We start from the raw sequence: 12,720 nt of genomic DNA on the forward strand, positions 1-12,720 counted from the left end.
GTATAGATATGTTATATCTGTATTAAAAACAAGCTCAGAAAGTTAATAAGAATACAGAAAAGTGCGCAATACGCTACCGCGCTATACTGGCTAATCAATTTCACTTCGTTTTGCACGTGAAAAGTGAACGATATCCTTGTCGCGGGGATTGACGAAGCTGTATTGTCTGGGTGAAAATATTCAGTGCGTTCAGTTTCATTCCGTAAGTTCAACAGCTTGACTAAATGTAGTAATTTCGCCTTACGCGACTTGTTATTCCGTGAGTTCAACAGCTTGACTAAATGTAGTAATTTCGCCTTACGCGACTTGTTCTAGGTGTCCAAGGGATAGGATTATGCTCTATGGGTCCAAGGGATAGGATTATGTTCTAGGTGTCCAAGGGATAGGATTATGCTCTCATTCCATATTGAGAAAATGCTAGACAGATTTGGGGTGAGCATAATCTTGTTCGGGGGAAGGATGGTAGATTTAGAGACGCACCTCGTCTCGTGAAAGCAGTTCGGTTCCCCGTCTCAGATCTGGGCCAGTCTTTGACACAGGATACCTTCAGCTCTCCAAGGGGTCACATAACAGGAACTGAGCAGCCTAAATTGGTGCCCTTTGTGCACTATGGTTTTTACATTTAGTCAAGTTTTGACTAAATGTTTTAACATAGAGGGGGAATCGAGACGAGGGTCGTGGTGTGTGTGTATGTGTGTGTGTGTGTGTGTGTGTGTGTGTGTGTGTGTGTGTCTGTCTGTCTGTCTGTCTGTCTGTGCGTGTGTGTGTGTAGAGTTCCTGGGAATGATATCCCCGGATTTTATTTTCATTTTTTCGATAAATGTCTTTGATGACGTCATATCCGGCTTTTTGTAAAAGTTGAGGCGGCACTGTCACACCCTCATTGTGTGTGTGTGTGTGTGTGTGTGTGTGTGTGTGTGTGTGTGTGTGTGTGTGTGTCTTCGTGTGTGTGTGTGTGTGTGTGTGTGTGTGTAGAGCGAATTTAAGAAAACTATCGGACCGATCGTCATCAAACTTTACATACAAATTCGATATTCCCAGAAGAGTGTTTTCTTTTTTTTGACAAATGTCTTTGATGACGTCATATCCGGATTTTAGTGACTACTGAGGCGGCACTGTCACTTTCATTTTCTGATCAAATTGATTGAAACTTTGGTCAAGTATTCTTCGATGAAGCCCGGACTATGGGAGAAGCTTAAACATTAATTGAGTTTGGTTATTAAAAATCGCAAAATTCTAGTTACAATTGACATTTTTGTAATCGATTCAAAAATGATTTCATCTTATTCTTCATCCTTTCTTGGTTCAAAAAAACATATAAATATTTTATGTTTGGATTAAAACCAAGCTCAAAAAGTTAAAAAGATTAGAGAAAAGCGCGCTGTGCTGTTAATAACTAGCGCTATTGCGGGCCTCAGCTCGCATGTCTGTACGTTTTTCACGTGAATGTGTCAACCCTTTTTCGGCCGCGGGGTATCGGCAAAACTATTGTCATGGTGAGAAAAAAAAATGCAGTGTGTTTAGTTTCATAACTGTGAGTTCGAATGATTGACTAACTGTATTTCGGTAATTCCGCTTCAAGCGACTATTTTTTATGAATTAGTCAGTTTAGGTAAATGCAGCCAGTGGCTTTTTGAAACATACGACACTGATACCTGCACGGCGTGGCGGTGACCGTACGCGTCATGCTCCACAGCTATGACATAACACAATCAAATTTTTAAAAAAAACGTCCTTATAATAATTCAGTTATTAATCCAGTTTGATTTTTTACTGGTATTTAATTACAAAGTGCTGTGTCCCATTATCACAATTGTTTTTTTTTGTTTTTTTTTCAAAATCATGTAACCCTGGGGTTTTTTAAGATAAATATTGCCTTGCCTTGCCTTGACTTGACTAAGTCATCGAGATCCACTTCATTCTTGACACACTTTATCGAGACATACACAAGAAGTCAGTGACAGAACGTTTACCTGACGCCATTATTCCCCTTGTGACGTCTTTTCGAACTTTGTCTTGCTTGTGACGTCAGATTATTTACTTTGGAAGAGGAGTTGAACGAGAGACCTCTCGGTTTGCCAGGTCCATGTCGTATCTCATTCAACAATTAATTCATGAACAAAATTAAAAAACCAGATAGGGGAAGGGCTCCTAATATGGACGGGCTCCTAATATGGACCGGCTCCTAATATGGACCACCTCCTGTTCTGACAAACTAACGGCGCTAGAGCGCTAAAAACAATTTCATTCGCTGTATTCACCCTCTCTGGATAACTTGCACATGTCAAAACAGTTGCAGAAACACAAACCTCAAAACCGTTAGGCTTTTTCTGGTTTTTTCACTTTTGGCAGCGTCCACTCTAAATTTGCCGCCTAAAACGGACTCGTTTCTGTCCACAGCCAAAGCTGTTATCACACAAAAATTGCTATTTATGACAGCTAAGACCGTATTTGTTACATTTTAGCAGTTTTGACCCCGAGTTTCTACTGCAAACAAAAAATAATAGCAAAATCTCAAAGTATGTGTGAGTCCCCTAATATGGACCACCTTCAACAAATCGAAGAAATTAAAAGCTAAAGGTTATTTTCATTAATTCATTAAGAAGCTTGCTGAAAATAACCTATAACTAGCCCTCAAGATTTAGAAAAACAAAAACAAATAGTCTTCTTTTCGTAGAAGTTCATAATTTCACTTATTTTCACTCTGTTTTTGATAAGCTTCTTTAGTTTCCTGGTGTGCTTCAAATAATGCTCTCATCAACCCGAAACAGATAAATCTAAAGCATCTTTTAATTAGTCTGACTTGTACACTAAGTTGTATCATGTTATTTTGAAGAATAGGGGGCTTTTTACGGTGATTCGTGAAGGTCGCTTTACTGGTCCATATTAGGAGCCTGGGCGCCTAATATGGACCATTTGTGATTTTTTCTGTATTTAATTTTTGCTGAAAATCTATCAAAGCTATTTCACTCTAATTAGGCCTGACATTTAACCTAAGAGAGAAGGACTACCAAACACAAAATGAAACTTCTTCACAAGAAAACAAGCTAGTTATCAGCATGAAACAAAAAGTGGTCCATATTAGGGGCCCTTCCCCTAGATAGACTGCTAACCTTCCAAAATTCAAAATAAGAAAACAAGAGTTGTCGGTTATTGGAACGTTTAAGTATTCACAAAGCAAAACGTTACATTTACAGTACGTCGACCCACTGGTCTTTTATGTAGACAGACATACAAACACTTATGGTACAGATAATGAACTTATCTCAAAGTCGGCGATGAATCTCGCTAGCAAGATGCCAGCGAGGTAATAACGTTTTGTTTTATGAATAATTAAACGTTCAAATGACCTACAATTCTTGGTTTTTTTTTATTCTTAATTCATGAAAATAGTTCCCACTCTACACAGAGAGCAGCCAGGCTGTTGATACTTGGTGTGAGACCAAGTGGAGGAGGGTCTTATCCCGTGTCAGAGCCTGTCCAGACCCGGCTTACATGATGAGCCCAACTGCTTTCACGAGAGGGAGTGCGCCCTTCACAACATATACATATCGACATTGGGATTTACAGCTGTTGACAAATCAATGAAGTGACATCTCAGTGTGTGACATCTCAGTGACATCTTGACGCGGTCACTGGCAGCAGGTGTCGTAATGGCACAATCCTTCCGGTGAAAACCGTTCGGCGGCTCGGATAAGTTAGTGTTGGGTTAACATGACGCTTGACTGACAAAACACACGCACGAACGAACACCGCCGGGTACAGCTACATATAATACGCCCGCACAAACACACGCACGTACACACGTGCACAGACACACGCACGCACACTGGCAAAAAAAGACGCACACGCTCACTCACACGCGCATATGCACGCACGAACTCACACTGACACACACACACACACACCACACACACACACACACACACACACAATCACACACATATAATGATATACACACACACACACACACACACACACACACACACACACACGCCTACGCACGCACTGACCGTGGCGCCCGCGCGCACACACAGACACACGCACACGCACAGACACGCGCACGCACACCTACACACATATATACATTCAAAAATACACACACACACACACATACAGACACACACACACACACACACACACACACACACACACACAATCACACACATATAATGATATACACACACACACACACACACCAGTGACTATATATATATATACCCTGCAGCACCACCACCAACTGCTGACACTGCTGCAGCCACTGCGGCACACGACGCAGACACCGTTACTGCACAGCAGCAGCACAGCAAGAAGCCCTTGCAGCAAACCCCTACTCACTCTTTTTTTCCCCTAACCACCCCCCCCCCCCCACACACACACACACACACACACACACACACTTTTGTGCCTCCCAAGGACTCGAGACGAAAAACGACAAGAGGGGAGGGCACGGAGAGAGAGGGAGATGAGAGAGAGGGAGATGAGAGAGAGGGAGATGGGAGAGAGGGAGATGGGAGAGAGGGAGATGGGAGAGAGGGAGATGAGAGAGAGGGAGATGGGAGAGAGGGAGATGAGAGAGAGGGAGATGAGAGAGAGGGAGATGGGAGAGAGGGAGATGAGAGAGAGGGAGATGGGAGAGAGGGAGATGGGAGAGAGGGAGAGAGAGGGGGGAGAGAGAGAGAGAGAGAGAGAGAGAGAGAGAGAGAGAGAGAGAGAGAAGCAGAGTGGGAGAGGGAGAGAAAGGGAGGGAGACAGAGTAAGAGCCTGAGAGAGAGAACAACAAGTCGCGTAAGGCGAAATTACTACATTTAGTCAAGCTGTCGAACTCACGGGATGAAACTGAACGCACTGTATTTTTTCACCAAGACAGTACAGCTACGTCAATCCCCGCGTGAAGGAAATCGCTCACCTCCCACGTGCAAAACGTAGTGATATTGACACGCCAGATTAGCGCGGTAGCGTATTGTGCTAAGGCAGGAAAGCGCGCTTTTCTGTATTCTTGTTAACTTTCTGAGCTTGTTTTGAATCCAACCTATCATATATATATGTTTTTGGAATCAGGAACTGATAAAGAATAAGATGAAATCCGTTTTGGATCGATGTCTTAAATTTTAATCGTAAGATTAATTAATCTATTTTCGTTAATTGTGATCACATTTTAAGAGTAAACATGACATATGTATATATTTTTAGATTCAGAATGTGATGAAGAATACGATGCAATCAATTTTAAATCTGTTTGCGAAAAATCGATTTTAATGACAAATTTAATGAGCAAACTCATTAATTAATTTTTAAGCCTTCAAGCTGAAATGCAATACCAAAGTCCGGGCTTTGTCGAAGATTACTTGACCAAAATTTCAACCAATTTGGTTGAAAAATGAGAGCGTGACAGTGCCGCCTCAACTTTTACAAAAAGCCGGATATGACGTCATCAAAGACATTTATAAAAAAAAAATGAAAAAAATTCGGGAGATACCTATGCATACTCAGGATCTCTCATATCAAGTTTCATGAAGATCGGTCCAGTAGTTTTCTCTGAATCGCTCTACACACACACACACACACACACACACACACATACACCACACCCTCTTCTCGATTCCCCCCTCTAGTTAAAACAGTTAGTCAAAACTTGACTAAATGTAAAACTGAGGGGAGTGAGAGAGAGATGGGTGGGTGTGGCCGGGGGAGGGGGGCAAAGTAAAAACGACTGGGGGGAGACGGTGGCACTGAGAAAGACGGCGAGAGGGGGGGGGGGGGGGGGCAAGAGACAGGCTCGGAAAGTCAGATAAAGAAAGATTGAGAGAGAGAGAGGGGGGAGAGAGAGAGAGAGAGAGAGAGAGAGAGAGAGAGAGTGGAAGAAAGAGAGAGAGAGAGAGGAGAGAGAGCGGAAGAGAGAGAGAGAGAGAGAGAGAGAGAGAGAGAGAGAGAGAGAGAGAGTGGAAGAGAGAGAGATACAATGGGAGATGATGAAGACAAGAGAACGAAAGAACGAGACAGACAGAGAGGGAGAGAAAGAGAGAGGCGGGAAGGAGGGGAGGGAGAGACTGAAAGGAAGAGAGATTCATTATAGAACCGGCGCGTTGGGTCCCAAAGCGTACAGTGCCAGAACGGTGCCTTGGTTTGTCAGGCGGCAGACAAGCTGTTCACTTCATCCAGACTTTTCTGTGAGTGAGAGCGCGTGCGTGTGTGGTGCCTACAGCTAGGCCTAGGCATTGTATGGCCTCAACAGTATTGTGAGTGTGTGTGTATGTGTGAAAGTGCTGGAACAAAATCGACACTGGGTTGTCAGTAGCGGGATACTGGGACTCAGATCGGTAGTTGTAAGTCGAGCAATACCAGTGACATCCTATCGGTTGTTGTCAGTACTAGTGGAAGACTGGTGGAATCCTAACCACAATGGTCAGTAGTGGAATACTGCTGGAATCCAATTCGTAGCTGGGTGAAACTTGTGGAACTAAAATCGGAAGTTGCTGTTAATACTTGGATATTTCAAACCGACAGCTAGTTGTCAATTGTGGAAGACTGGTGGAATCCAATTCGTAGAACTTTGTCAGTATAACTGGATGAAACTTGTGGAACTAAAATAGGCAGTTGCCGTAAGTTCTTAGATATATATATATTGGAAACCCGGGCAGTCGTCAATAATGAAATACTGGTGGAATCCAATTCGTAGTTGTCAGTAGCTGGATGAAACTTGTGGAACTAAAATCGGCTGTTGCTGTAAGCACTTGGGATATTGGAAACCGGTAGTTGTAAGCCGCGCTGAGATGGAAATGCGATATTAGGTCCAACGCTTCTCTAGTGTTGTGTGAAGAGGATTATAGCTGGCTGCTGTGACTGACACGGGTGTCATTTGTCTCGGTGAGTACTGACGTAATCTTGATCTGTTGGATTGCTTTCACTTTGTTACGTCGAGTTTTGTCAGTGTGTGTGTATTGGGGGGGAGAGTGTTTGAGTGTGTGTGTGTGTGTGTGTGTGTGTGTGTGTGTGTGTGTGTGTGTGTGTGTGTGTGTGTGTGTGTGTGTGTGTTTGTTCTGTAGTGGTTGTTGTATGAGACTGTCACAGTGTCTATATATGTATACAACGTGACAAATGCTTATTTCGATGAGTACGTGAAATGACCAGTCATAGTACAAACTACGCATGTGTTCTGTGGAGCTCTCTCTCTCTCTCTCTCTCTCTCTCTCTCTCTCTCTCTCTCTCTCTCTCTCTCTCTCTCTCTCTCTCTCTCTCAAACTTCTTTTTCGGGTTTCCTAAAGTGCATGGTCATGGTATCTGTGTTACAAAGCACAGTGACGAAGGACAAACGCTTCGTTCAGCGCGTACGTTCGCTGTGACTTACTTCTGGGTTCTTTGGATTTTAGTTCGACAGAAATGGACATCGTTTTTGAAATGCGTTGGTTGTGACTGTCACGGTATATATATACACTGTACACCGAACACGTCAAACATGTTACTTCTTGAATGGAGTTTGGTTTTTTTCTCCGTCCTGATATGGTCACAATCTATATTATATGTGAGACACGTTGTCTTTACTGATTTACACCGAACATGACAGACATTGTTACTTCTTACATGGAGTCCTTCCCCCCGCCCCCTGCCCCGATCTGGACACAGATTCTATGAGAGACCAGTTGTGTGTATGTATGTACGCCAATTCAGTGGTGATAAACATGTTATTTCTCTAATTGAGTTGGGATGGTTTTTTCGTCCTACATTGACCACAGTTTCTGTGTGAGACTGTCAGGTTCAACGAGCACACTGATCTTGACGAAGAATATGCTTTACAAAGTGTTTTGTCCATCAGTATGGAATTGATAATGTTGATATATGATGTATAACATTAACAATACCGTATAAGCCAGCACCAGGTCAAGAAACATTAATCTGTTGGGTTTGATGGGACGAGAAGCAGGCCGCGCGGACGCAGCCTGAACTCAGGTCAAAATGAGTTTGGCTCATTCTCTCCCTGACCGGACGCGACATTCCTACGCGAATCTATCAAAACTAGGAATACAGAGTTATCTCCCATATGTTTTTCGCGAGCACTGATCTAAATTTGAGATCAGTGATCGCGAGACGAAAATGATTGCAGATTGGCCGACTTCGACAGTGATCTCCGTTCTGTTCTTCACAGTTATGATAAAGACATCGTTCTAAGGTCAAAATAAATCGAAATGTTGGGACTGTTGCCGGAAGGAGACCGTAATATATGGTTGCATCACAACAGTCTGCTTCAGCGAACGCCGAAACCAAACGGTTGATTATCACGTGACACTTTTGCCATATTTAGAGTTGTTTGCACAGTAAATACAGCCGCATTATTATTATTATTGTTATTATTATTTAAGTTATTGAGACATCCCAGTGCACTAAGGGATTTATAGAGCAAATCGAGAAAATTCATTATTGAACGAAGCGCATAGCGCTGAGTTCAATAATTATTTTCGAGATTTGCTCTATAAATCCCTTAGTGCACTGGGATTGTTTCAATAACGATATTGTCAGTTCCGCCATAGAAAAAAGAAGATTCCAAACGCACATTTTGCAACGCGCATTTGAATAGGCATAACTGTGTGGTCAGGTCGTGTACAGTAAAGATCTACTTTTGTGTGGGGTGTCTCAAGTGTGTCGTGCTTTCGTCACACGCATTTTAATTTCTGTTGGTAAATTCCAGTGTAGCGTTAATCTGAACAGTGATGATCTTTCAGAGAGACCTCATTTGAACTCGGAGAAAGGATTTGCGATTCAAAACCTCCAGTCGAGCTTCGACGGATTGACTGTGCGGAGTGACTCCCCTTGAATTGACTCGAAGGACTCGACGGTTCGCACATTTTCAAAACAAATGTGGCATATTTCTCGTGTTGTATCTTCACTCATCGGGGAGTCTGATACTAAATATGAACGATAAGAATGCTCTGAACCCTACACGTATTATATCCCCATCGTTTTTTTCGTTCACATTTGCCCAACATGTTAATTTGCTGAGCGGGGTTAATGTCGTCTGCTAGTGCTAGGCTACCTGAGCAATCGAACCACTGCAGTCTGCACTGAGTCTGCACGCTGGTAATAAGTCTTATATATGGTAAGAACGTTCTGAACCTTACACGTTTTCGATTACGATTGTTCTTGCCTTGAAATAATAATTCGAAAACCATTCATTTACTGAACTGATGTAGTCGTATTTCTGTGTAGTCTGCTACAGAGTCGATCGAGTCAGTCTTCCAAACTGGTCTAGCTGGTACGTTATCGGAATAACACTTGTGTTTTCTGTTAGCCGCTGGGAATTGTATACTAACTCATCATTTGGTAATGTGGATGATAAGCTACATGCCACTAACACGGCATATGAGAAGAATCTATGCAAGTCGGCGAAAATTAGATGAAACACAGCGACTTCTATTTTTTAGATCACTGGCACTGGCACAGGCACATGCAATCTGTCAGAAAAAAACCACTTCTGCTTTAATTGAGAAGCAGGGAATTTATGGTCATTTGGTATTGTGGAGAATATAAGCTACATGTCATTAATTAATTCTGAGGATGAGAGCACAGTCTCGCTTAGGCAAAGGGCGGAAGAATACGCTCTGTGGAAAAGTTAGCGCACTCCAAGAGTGCGCTAACAGTTTTAGCGCATCGCCATTAGCCAAAGAACTGGTTCACATCAGTCATGTGACACCAGTACTTACTGACAATTATTATTATTATTATTATTATTATTATTATTATTATTATTATTATTATTAAAAGCATCCCTCCACACACCAAAAATAAATAACCGTTTTGCTATGTGTGCCCAACGGGGAGTGTTTTTATGACTTTTTAAGACAGTTTTGAAATCCTATTCTGCAGCTTGGCTGTTGATATGTTGGTCTGTGTCCATGTGGAGGGATGACCTTATCCCATGTGGAGGGATGACCTTATCCCATGTGGAGGGATGACCTTATCGCATGTGGAGGGATGACCTTATCCCATGTGGAGGGATGACCTTATCCCATGTGGAGGGATGACCTTATCCCATGTGGAGGGATGACCTTATCCCATGTGGAGGGATGACCTTATCCCATGTGGAGGGATGACCTTATCCCATGTGGAAGCCAGAGCGTCAGATTGTGAGTCCAATTGTTTGCCAAAGAAACCTTTTGCCTTGAAGATCAGTCTCGGTGATCTTGGTGAATTAAAATCATGGCAGACATTCTCTGTTTCTGCCGACTTGTCAAATCGTCAACCCCTTCTCGAACCCAACCCGACCTTCCCCGACTACCACGTCACTCGTCAAACCACAACAACTCGACCTTCCCCGACTACCACATAACTCGTCAAACCACAACAACCCGACCTTCCCCGACTACCACGTCACTCGTCAAACCACAACAATCCGGCCTTCCCCGACTACCACGTCACTCGTCAAACCACAACAACCCGACCTTCCCCGACTACCACGTCACTCGTCAAACCACAACAATCCGGCCTTCCCCGACTACCACGTCACTCGTCAAACCACAACAATCCGGCTGATACCGGACAGGGGAGACGCTTTCATTCAGCTGAAAGGGCCATATCGATGACATCGGATGGAAAACTTTCCTAACAGTCATAGTAAAAATTAATGCCGACGGCAAGAGGCAATATAGCAATGGAGAGATAGTAGACAAATCCATTGGGTGATTCCATTGGGTGTGACAAAGTGCTGAGAGCTTGATTGTCTGTGTGATATATTGGCGTGCTCTTATCACGGAATTAAGCTGAAGAGTTAAGCACTCAGGGTATTTCAATCATGAAAGAGATGATTACTTGTGAGATGGCCATTACTTAATACAATTTCTCTAAATGCGATATTGTGTTACTTATTTCACTTCCGTGTATTTCTGCCGTAAATGTACAAATCATTATGGCTTCACGATCGTGTTCGCCGCACGCGTATCTGTCCAGGCTGTTACGCAAACCGAGAGCATCCTTCCCATTCGTCACAGGACAAAGTCAAGCAGCCTCAGTGCGTTTTTGTGTCGGGATGTCTTTCTTACTTTCTTTTTTTTTTTTCTTTTTTTCTTTCTTTCTTTTTTTTCAGATCTGTGATGGCTGACAAGATGAGTTACACAAAAAGAATTGTACAGTCAACCCTGCCTACAACGACCACCTGTATGAGCGACCACACGTGGTCGTTAAAGACAGGCGTTCGCTAAGCAAAAAGTCTAAACATCAATGGACGCATGCAGGAACCATTTTTTTGGTTTTAAAGGAAAGTACATTACTTTATGGCAGCTCGCTTTCCCCAGGAAGAAAGCAGCCCGAATTTAGATGAGGGTGACGTGACAGGACGATATGATAACAATACCAAAATGGAACGGTGAATTATGTAGAACAAAATGTCGTCCATGGGAGTGGTCGCTGTGAGTAGGTGGCCGCTTCCGAGAGGTGGCCGTAGGGGCAGGTTCGACAGTACCGTTAACGTGGATGACAGCTATGAAATGGAAACTTTCTGGATGCCTCGAAGTGATAATACTTTTCCGTGTATTTCTGTCGAGTGAATGGCCACTATCGGATGAAAACCTTTTCAATGCCTCGAGGTGACTCAAAATCATATAACTTCGACAGATGGCGGCATATACACGATATAAGTTATGTAACTACTAGCCATGCGTGCCACATATTGTATACAATGCAAACCATAGAATTATACACAAATCTAGCCGTGCGAGCGGCAGATTATATAAAACATAATTAATTAAAGCGATTTTCCTGAAAACAAAAATATATCCCCAAAACTGACCATATACATTAAGGGCAAAGCCCACACGTGCCTATGCGAGTGTAAGTCGGAGTCGCAGCCCACGTACGCAGAAGGAGAAATACAAACATAAATGTGCGCCTTCGAAGTAAAGACGGCGAGGTAAATGGCGAACATTGTTTTAACAAAACGGGTATGTACGGAAAGTCCGAACAAATAAAACTACAGAAAATTATGAATCATTGTTGAAACATCAGGCAAAAGCGTACGGTATGCATACAATCAGAGACTGTAGAGTTCACTTTCTCTGTGCACTGAACAGTCTCTAATACAGTAGTCAAGTCAAGTCAAGTATTTTATTGTTTTGGGCCCAGAGGGCTTTGAAACAAAGATATAACTTTAACAAAAAAAGGTAACAAATCAGACAGTTAATATATGTATATATACATATATGTAATAGATCTGAGTATATATGTTCCGTAATGAAGCACAGAGGCTGTTGTATAGTTATTATCCTTCATTGTCTACCATCACAAAAGTGCTCTGGAATAGAAACATCCCATGGACGGGCGCATTGGCCTGGTGGACATAAGACACCGGAAGGTCGCGGGTTGGAATCCCTGCCGCACCTGGCTAGCTAAGGGTTAATATTTTCCCATCTCCCGACAGCAACGTTTCAACACTAGGGTCTTCTTCAAGCACATAGACAAACAAGGTAGAAAAAAGGAGAACAAACAAACAAGAAAACCAAAACAACGAGAACAACGGAGAGCAACAAGTCTGAGAATTGACCAGACGGAAAAACCCAAGTACAAGCAGGCCGATTAAGCAAACAAGGGAGACAAATCTATCCAAGTGCGACGACCGCTCAAAGCTGTCGTGCTCAAAGCTGGCATCCTAAATGAAAACTCCGACCTACCACGAACATAACACCTCCATAACAATTGCGAGCAGGAAACGTCAAACAGTAATAGGCACAAAAAGAC

General features: G+C 42.8%; 1 long non-coding RNA gene across 1 annotated transcript in view; it reads left to right on the plus strand.

Annotated features, from left to right (window-relative positions):
• Positions 1 to 6,192: 6,192 nt before the first annotated feature.
• LOC138975056 (uncharacterized) overlaps positions 6,193 to 12,720 on the plus strand; it is a 61,876-nt gene continuing 55,348 nt past the window's right edge. The window contains exon 1 of the long non-coding RNA XR_011458482.1: positions 6,193 to 6,867. This is a non-coding gene — a long non-coding RNA (uncharacterized lncRNA). The remainder of the gene's footprint in view (positions 6,868 to 12,720) is intronic.

The sequence above is a fragment of the Littorina saxatilis genome, linkage group LG9, assembly GCF_037325665.1.
Source record: "Littorina saxatilis isolate snail1 linkage group LG9, US_GU_Lsax_2.0, whole genome shotgun sequence".
Classification (NCBI taxonomy): Eukaryota; Metazoa; Mollusca; class Gastropoda; order Littorinimorpha; family Littorinidae; genus Littorina; species Littorina saxatilis.